At 37.4% G+C, this 13,903-nt stretch overlaps 1 protein-coding gene across 4 annotated transcripts in view; it reads left to right on the forward strand.

Moving 5' to 3' along the window:
• The window catches only part of LOC124173050, a 73,067-nt gene that overhangs the window by 31,777 nt on the left and 27,387 nt on the right, over positions 1-13,903 (forward strand). Inside the window, exon 6 of one of the 4 annotated variants that reach the window (XR_006868360.1) lies at positions 6,766-6,846. The exons of 2 other annotated variants lie outside the window; for them this stretch is intronic. The gene's annotated coding sequence lies outside the window, so the exon portion shown is untranslated. Of the gene's footprint in view, positions 1-2,872; positions 2,918-6,765; positions 6,847-13,903 lie in introns of those variants that run through there. One more of the 4 variants, XR_006868361.1, reaches the window with a different exon arrangement.

Genomic DNA, 13,903 nt, shown 5'->3' on the forward strand with positions numbered 1-13,903 from the left:
AAACAGACAGATCTTATAAGTCTATAACTTTTCATGTGCCCTCCGGGATATATGTACTAACAAGTCGCATTAAAGAAGCCTCCGCTTCTTGGAACCATTTATGTAAAATACCATGCTGAAAACACTAGAAAATTAGCAGAACATTACTTAAAAAAGAGTTATACATAATTTCCAAAAATTATCCTATGTAGAATTCCTTATATAATTATCAGTTGCCAGCATAAGTTATGGTGACACGCCTGCTGGATAAAAACCAGAAAGGTATGCGACCCGCACAACATTCTTATAGAATTCTAAGAAATGCAGAGTTCTTACAAGAATTTCTGTGAGACTTATAGAATCCTATAAGAATTTGTGTAAGACTTATAGAATCCTGTAAGTATTACGGAATTCTTATAAGAATTTCTACAAGACTTATAAGAATTTTCCAATATTGCCAGCCTTAATTCTTAGCTGCGCCCCTGCCGGTGGCTATATTGTTATTTAAAATGTAATCCAAGTAGACTGGATATTCTAGTGAAAGAAAAAATTTATACGGCTCCCTTAGAAAGTCAATTATGGAAATTTTTTCATAAAAACTAGGGAAAAAATGCGACATGTCGTTATTGCAGTAAATTTATCATTATGTGTAGGAATACCACTAATTTACCAAGTCACGTGAATGGGACGCATTATGATATGATGAGAGATGACGTAAAGTTTACCATTTGTTTGGCATTATCTTCATTTGATTGTATCATCTTGAAGTATAATTGGATACATCAAAGGTAAAATAATTATTATGCCTGCACATAGTCGGTAGCACTGACTGTCAAAGCAAGCGATTATGCCATCCTATTTTTTAATGAATAGATGCTACCAATCCGATAACCACCTGATATGATAAATCGATTACAATGGAATTTCGCCCATCTCTATGTTGAAGATCTTGTCGGAATTTTGTTTGCAGCTCTCATGGCGTAAATTGAGGAAATGGTATGATGTCCCAACGGTGGCCCAATGATAATCCATTTCGTAGGGCCATCGTTGGGGATTTCCGTTGGGCCAACAGCATAAACCGTTTCGTTGGGCCAACGAACAATATCTGCGTTGGGCCAATACCAGAATTTGGTTGGCATATCCACCCACAATGAGCCAACCGTGACTACGGTTCCCCAACCGAGGCCCAACGGTCAATGTTACTTGGGTTTTTTCTATATATGCCTGGGGTTGAGGGTAATAAGCATTTAGAAAATGAAAAATACAGTTACGTTGAATTTAAATATAAAATTTTGCTTTCAAGGTCGATTTAGCCGAGTGGTAGCATATCATGTTTTAATTTTGAAAGACCAGGGTTTAAGACTCAGAAGCAGTAATCTTTGTAATGTTTTTCTAGTCTCCCATTTTCTCCATTGTGTGAAATGTGTTCCATCTTCTTTAGATATGTTGATTTCAGACATTTTACTTTTTTTTACTAAATTGACATTCATGTCACTTGTTAACCCTTGCTTCAAATTGTTCACTACGTTGCCAAGATTTATCCAAGTGGGATTGATAACATTGTGTAGGTGGCATCAAAGTATAGGGAACTCATTTCCAAAGCATATATTCTAAACATACTTTCTCTATAGAAAAGTTTCTCTGGTTCCTCCTGAGGGAAGATTTTTACCTATCTACCTATGTGATCAAGCTCGAGCATTACAAGTGCTAAAAGTTGCTATTGCTCTTCTAGCATTTGTTTTTGTCCAGTAGTCTATTTAACTTGGCATTGTCTGGAAATGCCCTTTTAACTTTATTTATGTTGCTTTGTAAATTATGCCCCATGTATTTTGTTGCCAAGGTCCTATTCAAGTGGATTCCATAGACCCGAGATATTGAGTTCGAAGTTAAAAGGCTAAGATTTTGTGTGTGATAGGATTTTGGAAATGAAGAAAGAAATGTTGTTCTCAACGCTTGAATAGTTTAATAGCTAGACAAATAGATTGAAGTTCTTTTAAAACGTAGTAGCCTGGACGAGAGGTTGGAGTTCTGTCTTTATGCTTGGTTGGAATTTTTAGTCTCCAAAAAGCTATTTTCGGCTACCCTGCCAACCATTATTCCCTCCTCCAACTAATAGTCGAGGTACGCTTTCCTCCCTCAAACTTACTCTTCTCTCTTTTTGAGTCCTTCTTTCCACATAGCTAGATTCCAAGAGCTTTCAAAGAAGCTGTGTAATCTGGGGAATGAATTGTCGATGCATGAGAACTTTCAATTGTCTGTACTATGCTACTTGGCCAACTTAAATTGATTCATAGCCCACACTGGTTGAGGTATTTGCCCATTTGATGATCCTGTTTTTCCTGTGGCTTGTCAGCTCCTCCCTTTTCTTTTCCATGGCCTCTTCATACTCCCACTTTCCTCCATTTCGTTTGCTTTTTCCTGCATACAATATTATTTAGTTTTCTCGTCCTTTAATCAGACTTTATGCCCGCGAGAAATTGTTGTGGCATAAAAGGCCATTAATTGGAGGAAATACCTCCATAATATAATGCACCAAAGTTTAAAGTTGAATAATACTGAGAAAGGTTCTGCCTTCTAAAATTTGTCATTCTTCATTCATTATTTAGCCCCTTCACAGGAATTTGAATGAGCAATGTCATAAAAAACGAAAGGTACAAAATTGAAAAGCAACATGGTCATTATATAAAACTGCTACCTGAGCACTAGCATTTGTGTTTCTTTATGTCTTTAAGGAAACCTATTTCCCTCCAGGTTCTAAAAATAATTCTATTCTCTACTAACTGTGAGGCATACCGTGCATATAATTGTATGCTAGTGAAGACAATGCATAATGTACGGTCATATAGATTTGTATTCTATCCTCACAAGAGGAAATCTCTTTCTTCTCTTGAAGGAGGAAGATGGAGTTCTGGATTCGTGCAATAAACAGCCTTAATTGTGTGTAAAAATATGCATGGCACGGTTGGCATACGGATGTGCACTTCGGTGTTATAATTTTTTTGCTGCTTAGCGGTGCTCATTCCTCATCGATTAATAGTTCATTGTAAAAAAAACATTTTGTTTGCCCCCTAGGAATCAATATGCAATTGAATTTTTTTGTTGCAAATATGGCTTGAGATGATATTTTATAAAACTTGAAATGAAACCTTCTTGGAAGTTTTCCAGATTTAGAATGCACAACAGAAACATTTAAGAATTCACTCTCCAGTTTCTTCACACACTCATGGACTAAAATCACCTCCAGGTTCTGGCATGGACAATAAGAACTTGAGGAAGCAGTTTTCTTGGGACTGCAATAGCATACTGCGCAGTATATGAGTGTGTTACTTAGGTCACTCTCTGAAGAGCCCCCCGAACAATTTTCTCCTTTCTGGAGAGCTTTCCCTTTATATCCTCCTCTACGAACACCCGGTCTGATCAATTTTAATTATGAAATTCCTATTATATTTAGAGACACGGGTTTTTGTTTGCTCATGAAAGGTCATTGCTGATTGCAATATTTCTTCAGCTGACACTTGATTGCTCGCTGACACGTATTTTGTTATTTTACATTGTATGATTAGGTGTCTCCTCTTGAAACATGCAACCCATGAAGTGCCGGCAGGGAATTCAAATCCTGGAGATGTGTTCTGAAATAGCCTATTCTATTAAAGTCCAGGTCATCACCGGTTCACTCCTGTTCCTGGCTTCCGCAAAGTGATGGTATACCCCTCTGTCATTCATTCCAAGCTTGTAGAGTTATGTTCCCCCTGATTTTACATCTTTCTCCCATATGGTACCTGGGAAAGTCTTGGAAGACACTCGGTTGCTCTGACTGATTCTTCAGGCTGCGTTTCCCTCGAATGAATCTGTCCCTCTGCATCCAAAACACGTCGTGGTAGATGCATTGGTTCCCCAGTCACTTCAGCATCTGATTCATCAGTATCTTCATCCATAATAGCCTCAGCACCTTCCTCCGCTCCAGTTATAATAATTGTTTGTGACCCGTGTTCGTCACCCTCTTCCTCTAGTATATATATTATTTCATTTACCGTTAGAGGCTATGGAGACCTGAAAATACATCATATTAGTTTATATTTATATGGAAAATCATAAAATGAATATGATATAAATAACGCGTTAAATGAACTTACATATTAAAAGAATGTGTCAATAGAGGAACAGTCTAAGCAAAAACAGCCCTCACTGCAAATCACACGGCTTCTGCAAATGCTAATAACAAAAGAGTTTGTTCGTAAATGTCATAGACGTTAAAAGCATGGTATTTCTCGATATTAGGTAAAATCATTTAATAATAATAAATACCTTTTTTCTGCTTGTTGATGGCGTGGGAAGAACTTAAACTGGTATTCAATGTTTCAAGGCAAAGGATACAAATTCTGTGGGAAAGGCAAAAATTATGACTACTACGTGCTCATGAGCAACTTCAGTTACATCAAAAGATTGACCATCAATGAAATAATCATTGTCCAGCCAAATCTTGAAATAATATACTCTAAGGGAATTACATATTTACTTACCATTTTGCAGTATTCGAATTCAATATGCATTCTGCTGGGCAGATGGTATATACTCCTGAGCAGCGAAGAGTCAGAAGCACAACTGGTGGCGACGGGCCTTAATAGGGTCTGCGTAGCAAAGCACCATTATCTCTTTGCCTTGGACGCTTTCTAAAAATATCTTAGAAAAGAGAAGGAACAACCCTCAAAAAGGTCATTCTCCTGCATATTTGCGAGCTTCCTTGAGGGAAGGAGAATTTTTTTTCCTTGATGCAACTTAAGTTGCTCGTGAGCTTCTGTAGGTTAATAAAGGCTTATCTATTTTATGGAAGTATTAACAAAAGACCTTCAAGGAGATCAATGGTAAAGCTTTGGTAATGCTTAAAGTATTAAATGATGTGGCGAACAGGCATTACTATCACTCATAGGTGGTGAGTAATGATGTTTCCTTGCCATAATAGTCCTTTTGGAAGAATAAATGGAAGTCATGAAATGTGTTGAAGCATTGGAATTGCATTACGTAAGCTGCAAAGAGTGATAGGAACGGGAATTGCATACTTGTTACATGCTAATTGCATACAGCATGGAAAGCAGAGAAATCTGATCACAGGTATTGATAGCCCCATCATAGTGTGAATCAATGGTCAACTTATTGCATTACAAGTGTTTTTAGAGCAATTATTGCTTCTGATTTTTGATAATATGCTCTTCTCTAATTATGGCTAAGATTTTTTAAGCATTGTGGAACTTTAAAGGGATTTCTTGCGCTATTAGTTGTAAAGTTTGGGAACACAAGGGGCGAAAACTCTAAATATATAAGTCCACTTTTAATGACACTAAAATTTTTGTTTAAACTTGCTGACTCAAAGAAACGAATTATTCCAAAGTATAAAAGACCCTTAAATAATCTCCACCGCATCTTCTGCGGGGGTAACTGGGAGGCATGCCAGTATTCAGCTCAGAATTCATTACCTTCATCTTCATCTCGTGATCCTATATCTCAATAATCTCTCAAACAATCGCTAACAATCCTAAGAAAAGGAGTAAAAAAATAACATCTATCCTTCTTATCTATTATATCCAGTTGAGAGTATTGAAATTATAATTGCCCTAACAATGACTGGCAGTATTGAAATATGGAAATCCCTTAACCGTCATTTTTTTACGGCACAAAAGATTAGAGAAGCCTGCTCTCTGTGTGCATGAAGGCCTCTTCCTATTGAAACGCCTGAATTTAATGCCTTGTGAATTATCCATTATTTCGTGATTGCCTTGCTCTAAATAAGCATGTCTGTCATTACATTGCCTTGCTTTAAATAAACATGTCTGTTAAGGGCATGCTTATTTAAAGCATGGCAATTTAATGCAATTGACCACCAGAGTTTGAACCTAAAGTATGGTTAGAATGGGTTGCAAATATTTCTTGTGTTATATCTATAAAAAGTTCTTCTTCACGGTGTATGAGGTACTCATTGAAAGTAACACTGCCTTTTCTAATTAGCTAATCCAAAACTCAGATTTGATCGAAATTTCCAGTTTTCTTTTTGTGGAGATGTAGTCATTTCGCAACATAAGTGTGCACAAAAAAGCTTGTGGGCGATCTAGGTTTTCTAGATCAGAGGTCATCATTAGTCAATTCTTATGAGGGAGTCAGTGTGTTAAGGTTAGATTTCTGGACATTAGTCTTTGTTGGGACATGGGATAGTATGTTTTGACGTAATAACTCAAGCCTGATGTAAGAATATATATCAGCTACTTATGGACATACATTGACAGTTCAACTGTGGGGTGTGCTGGCTGCCGTTAACTAATGGCCTGCCAAGGCACCCATTGTGAACCTAACAGTCTTCATCAATTGAACCCATACGTCAATCTCACAAACGACCTGAGGAAAATGTGATATCTATCTTTCCTATCCATGAAAGTCAGTTGAGAGAATTGCAATTATTTTTGTCCAATCAATGACTGGCCGTATCGTAAATTGGGAATCCCTACTTTACTTACACTTTTTACAAGGCAGTAATGATTAGATAAGTCTGCTCTCTGTGGGTACAATGGCCCCTTCCTGAGGCACAGGATGAGCGGACATCGTGCGAGTTGCATGTGACATATGATGATCTGCCATATTTTTCTTCAAATCCTGTTATCTGAGAAGTATTTTTCAATCATTTTGGATTGAGATTTCTGTAAGTTTAAAAAAGGTTTGAATAGGTTTGAAAGGTTAACTTTACATGAGTATGACAATGTTCGCATCTAAGTAAGAGAAGTATTATAATTTACTTTTTAGGATTGCCTTTTCTGTATCGTGAATAGGAAATCCAGGGAAAGAGCAAATAGCTATTGAGACCAGATTTTCCAACCTATTGAGTAAGTACTTGCAAATACATTACATCTATATTTTTCTATAACTCATCCATTTTTGCTTGCTTGCCTTGTTTTAGATAAGCATACCTTCCAAGCATAAGATGTTATCTAATTCAGTCGTCAATGTTTGTTTGTGACAACTAAAACAAGAGTTTGAACTTAATGTGGGGTAAAATTGGAGAGCAAATGTTCCTTTTATTATGCCCAGTAAAAGATTTTTGACGGAGTGTACCTTGTACTTATTCCACAGTTGAGGAGCTCCATTCAAAAAATCTGTTTCAAATGAAATCCGCCATTTTGAATTCCACGTAGTGTAGACCTATCACTAACAAGAAGACATCACCAAAGTGATGTTCAGAATCTGGATGCGGATGTTATTTCCTGAAACTATATATGTAAGGGAGAAAAAGAGTCATGGCTCTCTTCCACATACGACTGGGTTATAGAGATGTTCGCTTGTAAAGATTTCATGAAGCGTGACGTCCATTGAGTAATTACTATAGTCTATTCACCTCATGTCTGCGGGTGAGCTTTCGTGAGAGCCTGGACACTCGAATGGCTTTGATGATGGGGGAGGTATAGTACTGGGAGAGAGGAGAAGCGAAGGTAACGTTGCCTAATGTACTATCATTTGCAAAAGTCTTGCAACCAATCGAGTGGCGCCTCTTTCACTCCATTGTCGATTTCTGGCCACCATTAAATTTGAATGATCACTATCTGGGGATGAATCATCATGGTAGCTCGGGAACGACTCACGAACGGGTCATCGTGACACGGGAGTGAGATGTAGGAAATCATTATGATATGAGCGTAGATGTTGTTGCGTCATCGCAGCGTTTGAGATTATTTTTACACTCATAGTTGACTGTAGTAGATCATTGAAAATATTTACCCGTTGAAAGAGTGGGTACCTAGTCGGTGTCATCTCAGAGTGGGTAATAATGATGAGCAGTAACGGACCTGTAAAGGAAACCGTATAGCACTGGGAATCACATTCACCAGTGTCTCTGATTGGAGTTCCTTCAAGGGAAACGCAATGGTTCGTCCTGTCGTGCTAACAACGCAGGATTCCCGTCGCATGGTCATTTAAATTAGAAATTGTAAAAAATGCTCAAATTCAACATTTGGTACCCTCCTAATATACATTTAAAACATAAAATATGGCTGCGCGGAGGATAAAAAATTTCGGGCTTGGGTATTCCTTGAACGCGGGCCCCTCCAGTCGCCAGCCTATTAATCGTCCACCAAGCTATTCCTACTGCAAGGTCGGGAGGCAGTAATTTAAAGTATTTGTTGCCATTGTAACACTGAGCTGCTTTCATGTGCTTCTCAATTGAACGAATTTTGATCAAAATAATCATTTTCTCGGTACCTTAGTATTTTATTCGTTTATATGATTATAACTGAGCATAGAGGCCTTCGCATACTTTATGTTTCGGCTGGTTAGTGTATACAAAAGGAATATTATGTTGTCGCCTGCGACTTTGGTATGGTATCGTCCTTATAAGTTATTATTATTTGTTATTATGTTTCTAACTCTGCTTTTGTATTTCTAATAAAGCAAGCCTATACATTCATTTCAATCAGAAATTCTGTAAGGATTTAATGCATCCTTCTTACTCGACTTCAAAGGTTTTATGAAATGAGCTGCAGTTCCACTGATTTCAATCTTACCTTAAACATAAAACGTATTGGCAACAAACACATTTCATAATACCATGTAACCTAATAGTAAGTAGAGAAGTTAATTAATGATGCTAAGTAAGTATCCTACAGTATCCCCAATTCATCAGAGTATATGTAAATGATTGCAGCTAAATATGATAACTTAATCATCAACCACATGGCAGCGTAGAGTTATTATATGCATTCACACTAATTCAGCAGTGGAACATATTATCAAACAATACCTGCTGAAATCCGAAAATCATTAAAAATGGGACTTTTAGCTGGAATTAAGTTTTCCTGGACATTGAATAAATGGAAAGGAATACATCTTTACCTATTGACGGACGTCGGAGAATTGTGTTGTTACTTACGCTACGATTAATGCCCATCAGCTTAACAAATTTCATATTTTACGCCTTTCCTCAGATATTTATATGATGAAACACGTGGAATATCAAAGCTGCCTCGTATCTTATGTCGTAGATATTGTATTAAAAACACCAACCCGAGTCGATAGACGTAAACTAAAGTCTGCCATGTTGATAGTGAACGACTCGTGATTTCCTGCTCTCTGGAAAGAGCTAAGATCACTCAAAAAGAGCCAAGCTACAAACTTTTAAAAATCTCTCCGAGGAATTACCCTCGATCTTTCCTCCTGCATTAAATGCTACAATGTGTTTGGGGGAATATCATGAACATTAATTTCACTTAAATGGAAGCGATCAAATCCCGAGACTGAAAAGGATGAAAAAATATCTTACCCACCTAATGACCCGTTCTCCATATATTGAACCATGAAGACTAGTGTTGGTTTGCTGAATATTCCAGAAAATCATACACTTTCCGGGCACAATCTTTGTGGAGTGAAAGTGGCACCGCTCGATTTGTTGCAAGACTTTAGCAAATGATAGTACAGTTTAGCTTTATATATGTTTACAGGTAAATCTTTTAAATCTACACTAATTTTATTGTACATCTTCAAACCAAGAACTAAATAAGAGTTTTGTGACCTGGACAGCCTTTGATAGGGCACATCTACATAAGTGGTATTATAATTGTGTACATCTCCTCTCAATGGTAAATTTGAAAAATTATTTCGCATATATACGATAATACATTATAAATATACAAGTTTATTACTGCCAAACGCTGCAATTGAATAAATAAGGGTTTACAATGTTCCAATTTGTTAGTCTGTTATTATTCTGACAATTTTCTTCTGCAGGAGTAAAATTTCCTGTGCATGGCAGCTACTACCCCATAACAAATTACCATATGCCACTATGCTTTGAAAGTAGGCAAAATAAGCTGATCTTACATAATTAATAGGAACTTGTGTTTTTAAATTTCGAATTAAGAAAATAACTCTTGAAAGTCTGGCTGATATATTTGTAATGTGTGGCTCCCAGGTCAATCTATTATCAATAAGAATCCTTAAAAATTTAACAGTTTCTAGTTCATGATGGTCAGATATGTTCCTTAAACTAAAAAGAAGACTTTGGGTTTTACTTTCATTGAGTAAAAATCCATTTGCCCTGAACCATAAGGAGGCCTGAGAAAGTGTGTTTTTAGTTAATGTTTTTAGCGTCAATAGATCTGAACTATTATTTAGGAAAGTTGTATTGTCAGCATATAATATTGTATAAGAATTTACAAACGATGGCAAGTCATTAATCATTAATAGAAATAACAAAGGCCCAAGCACGGACCCCTGAGGCACTCCATACTTAACATTAGCCAATTTTGATTTCTCTTTGCCAATGCATACAATTTGTCGATGATTCTCAAGAAAAGATTTAAACATATTTATGCTGCTGCTACAAAAACCATAATATTTAACTTTATTCAACAAAATATCACGTTCTACACATTCAAAGGCTCTGCTCAGGTCACAAAAAGTAGCCCGAGCAAAGCCCCTGTTCTCAAACACTTTCATAACAAATTTTACCAATGAATCTATTGCATCAGTTTTCGATTTACCTTTCCTAAATCCATATTGGTTATCACTAATTAAATTTACATTATCTAAATATACACCAACTTGATGGTACATAATTGTTTCAAAGATTTTTGAGAATACAGCAGTTAAGGAATTGGTGAATTGGATGGATGAGGCAGATACTTTGTGGAGATCCATTATGAGATATGAAGTGAAACACTTTGCACTTTCCACATAAAATATTTTTATTACACTAGAGTCAACATGTTTTGCTGCACTGCAGCATTTTCAAGACTAAACCAAGAAATTAACCATACCAATATATATATACACAATTTGCACACTCCCAACATTTGAGAAATGAGGGTAGAAGGTGGGGTGGAAAGGAGGGTCGGGAATTTAAACTGACCATTGGTCTGGGTTGAGGTAGGGGAGGGGGGGAAGGTGACTGTTTTCAGGTGCTCGGAGGGTTTTTTCCCCGATTAGCTGAGGGAGGTCAAGGATCAGAGAATGGAGGGGAAAAACATGGTCATTAGTAATAACATCTTTCCTACTAATGGCAGAAACGATGTACAACTGTTCCCAAATTTCCATTTTTTTTCCGTTATTAAACCGTTGCAGCATTTCTGGGATGAAGTCAGCCCGGTGTCCATCTTCTAGGAGGTGAGCCGCAAACTGGGATTTTCTTTCCCTGTTTTCAAAGTCCCTCTTATGCTCTTCTGCTCTGACCTTCAGACTTCTCCCCGTCTGTCCAATGTATGACGCCATACAATCCCCACACTTAAGCGTATAAATTCCACTTTGGTTCCTGATATCCACACGGTCTTTTACACTGGGAAGCAAACATTTTAGGTTTTTTCTATTGTGGAAGGCTGGTTTGATGCCAAGGTGATTAAGAAATTTACCTACTCTTAGGGAAGCACTACCAATATAATTTATTTTTCTCCAGCGTTGAGCTTCCCCAGGGTCCAACGAATATATCTGCCTAAGGGAAATTTCTTTTTTCTTTTTCGCTACCATGTTGTCTATCATAGCAGCCATGAAACCATTAGCTGTAGCTATAGCTTTAATGATGGTTAACTCCTTATAGTATTCCTCATTTGTTAGGGGAATGACAATAGCTCTGTGGACCATATTGCGGAAGGCTGCTAGCTTCTGACTATGAGGATGTTTTGAATTTGCATTGATCACATGATCAGTGCATGTTGGTTTGCGATAAATACCAAACATGTGTTTACCATTCTGAATGGATATAGTTAAATCAAGAAAATTTATTTTATCACTGTCCTGGATTTCCACTGTAAACTTAATGCTTTCATTTATCGTATTTAACATTTTCACGAAATTTCTCACTTGGCGCTTAGTTCCGTTCCATAAACACAAAATATCATCGACGTAACGGTACAAATAATGCACATTTTTCAAGAGCAGGTGATTGCTTTGAAATAATTCTTTTTCCAAATTATTCAGAAATATTTCAGCCAGTAAGGGTGATAGAGGGGACCCTATAGCCAGTCCATTATCCTGTTGGTAATGGTTACCATTAAACACAAAGTAATTCTGTTTAACACAGAGTTTTATGAGATGCATTAGTTCCTTCACAATATTTTGGGGGGCTTGGGACTGAATTAAAACTTCTTTTATAAGCTCGACTGCTTTCTCCCTCGGGACACTGGGAAACAGACTTACTATGTCAAATGACACTAACACTTTTTTCCCGAGTTTTCACTTCCTGTAATTTAGTTGCTAATTCAAAGGAATTTTTAACACTATGAGTGCTTTTGAAATTGGAATACTCGATGAATTTACATTTTAGCACTCTGGCAAGAATGTGCGCCGGGGATTAAATACCAGAGATCACTGGGCGGATAGGGATATCCAGCTTGTGCACTTTCGGCATCCCGTAAAAACTAGGGGCTAGCGGATTCATCACTATAACCCTCCTAATTTCCTCTGGAGAAAAAAGGACTCGAACATTAGAGAGGGCTTTTTTACACTCCTTCGGATATTTAGCTGTTGGGTCCTCCTTCATTAACACAATTTCATTAGCCTTAACGAATTCCATACACTTATCGACATATCTCTGCCTGTCCATTATCACTACAGAATTCCCTTTATTCCCTTTCATTGCTAATAGACCATTATCCACCAAAGATTTCCTCAAAGAGGTGACAATAGCTGCTTCACCCGTGCGCCGGCCACCTTCGTTTGTCACTGCCTCCTTCGCTTTAAAAATTGAGCCGATAGTGTGAGCCACCACATGTTTAATAGTATAGTCCTCCCTTCTCCCCGCCATTTCACAATCTACTACCAAATTATTCATGTCCTCTGAGCCATTAGGGAAATTTGGGCAATATTTAAGCAGTCGAGCTTGCAGAAGAAGTGTTAATTCAATCCCAAGCCCCCCAAAATATTGTGAAGGAACTAATGCATCTCATAAAACTCTGTGTTAAATAGAATTACTTTGTGTTTAATGGTAACCATTACCAACAGGATAATGGACTGGCTATAGGGTCCCCTCTATCACCCTTACTGGCTGAAATATTTCTGAATAATTTGGAAAAAGAATTATTTCAAAGCAATCACCTGCTCTTGAAAAATGTGCATTATTTGTACCGTTACGTCGATGATATTTTGTGTTTATGGAACGGAACTAAGCGCCAAGTGAGAAATTTCGTGAAAATGTTAAATACGATAAATGAAAGCATTAAGTTTACAGTGGAAATCCAGGACAGTGATAAAATAAATTTTCTTGATTTAACTATATCCATTCAGAATGGTAAACACATGTTTGGTATTTATCGCAAACCAACATGCACTGATCATGTGATCAATGCAAATTCAAAACATCCTCATAGTCAGAAGCTAGCAGCCTTCCGCAATATGGTCCACATAGCTATTGTCATTCCCCTAACAAATGAGGAATACAATAAGGAGTTAACCATCATTAAAGCTATAGCTACAGCTAATGGTTTCACGGCTGCTATGATAGACAACATGGTAGCGAAAAAGAAAAAATAAATTTCCCTTAGGCAGATATATTCGTTGGACCCTGGGGAAGCTCAACGCTGGAGAAAAATAAATTATATTGGTAGTGCTTCCCTAAGAGTAGGTAAATTTCTTAATCACCTTGGCATCAAACCAGCCTTCCACAATAGAAAAAACCTAAAATGTTTGCTTCCCAGTGTAAAAGACCGTGTGGATATCAGGAACCAAAGTGGAATTTATACGCTTAAGTGTGGGGATTGTATGGCGTCATACATTGGACAGACGGGGAGAAGTCTGAAGGTCAGAGCAGAAGAGCATAAGAGGGACTTTGAAAACAGGGAAAGAAAATCCCAGTTCGCGGCTCACCTCCTAGAAGATGGACACCGGGCCACTTCATCCCAGAAATGCTGCAACGGTTAAATAAAGGAAAAAAATCGATATTTGGGAACAGTTGTACATCGTTTCT

This window comes from Ischnura elegans (genome assembly GCF_921293095.1).
Source record: "Ischnura elegans chromosome 13 unlocalized genomic scaffold, ioIscEleg1.1 SUPER_13_unloc_4, whole genome shotgun sequence".
Taxonomy (NCBI): Eukaryota; Metazoa; Arthropoda; class Insecta; order Odonata; family Coenagrionidae; genus Ischnura; species Ischnura elegans.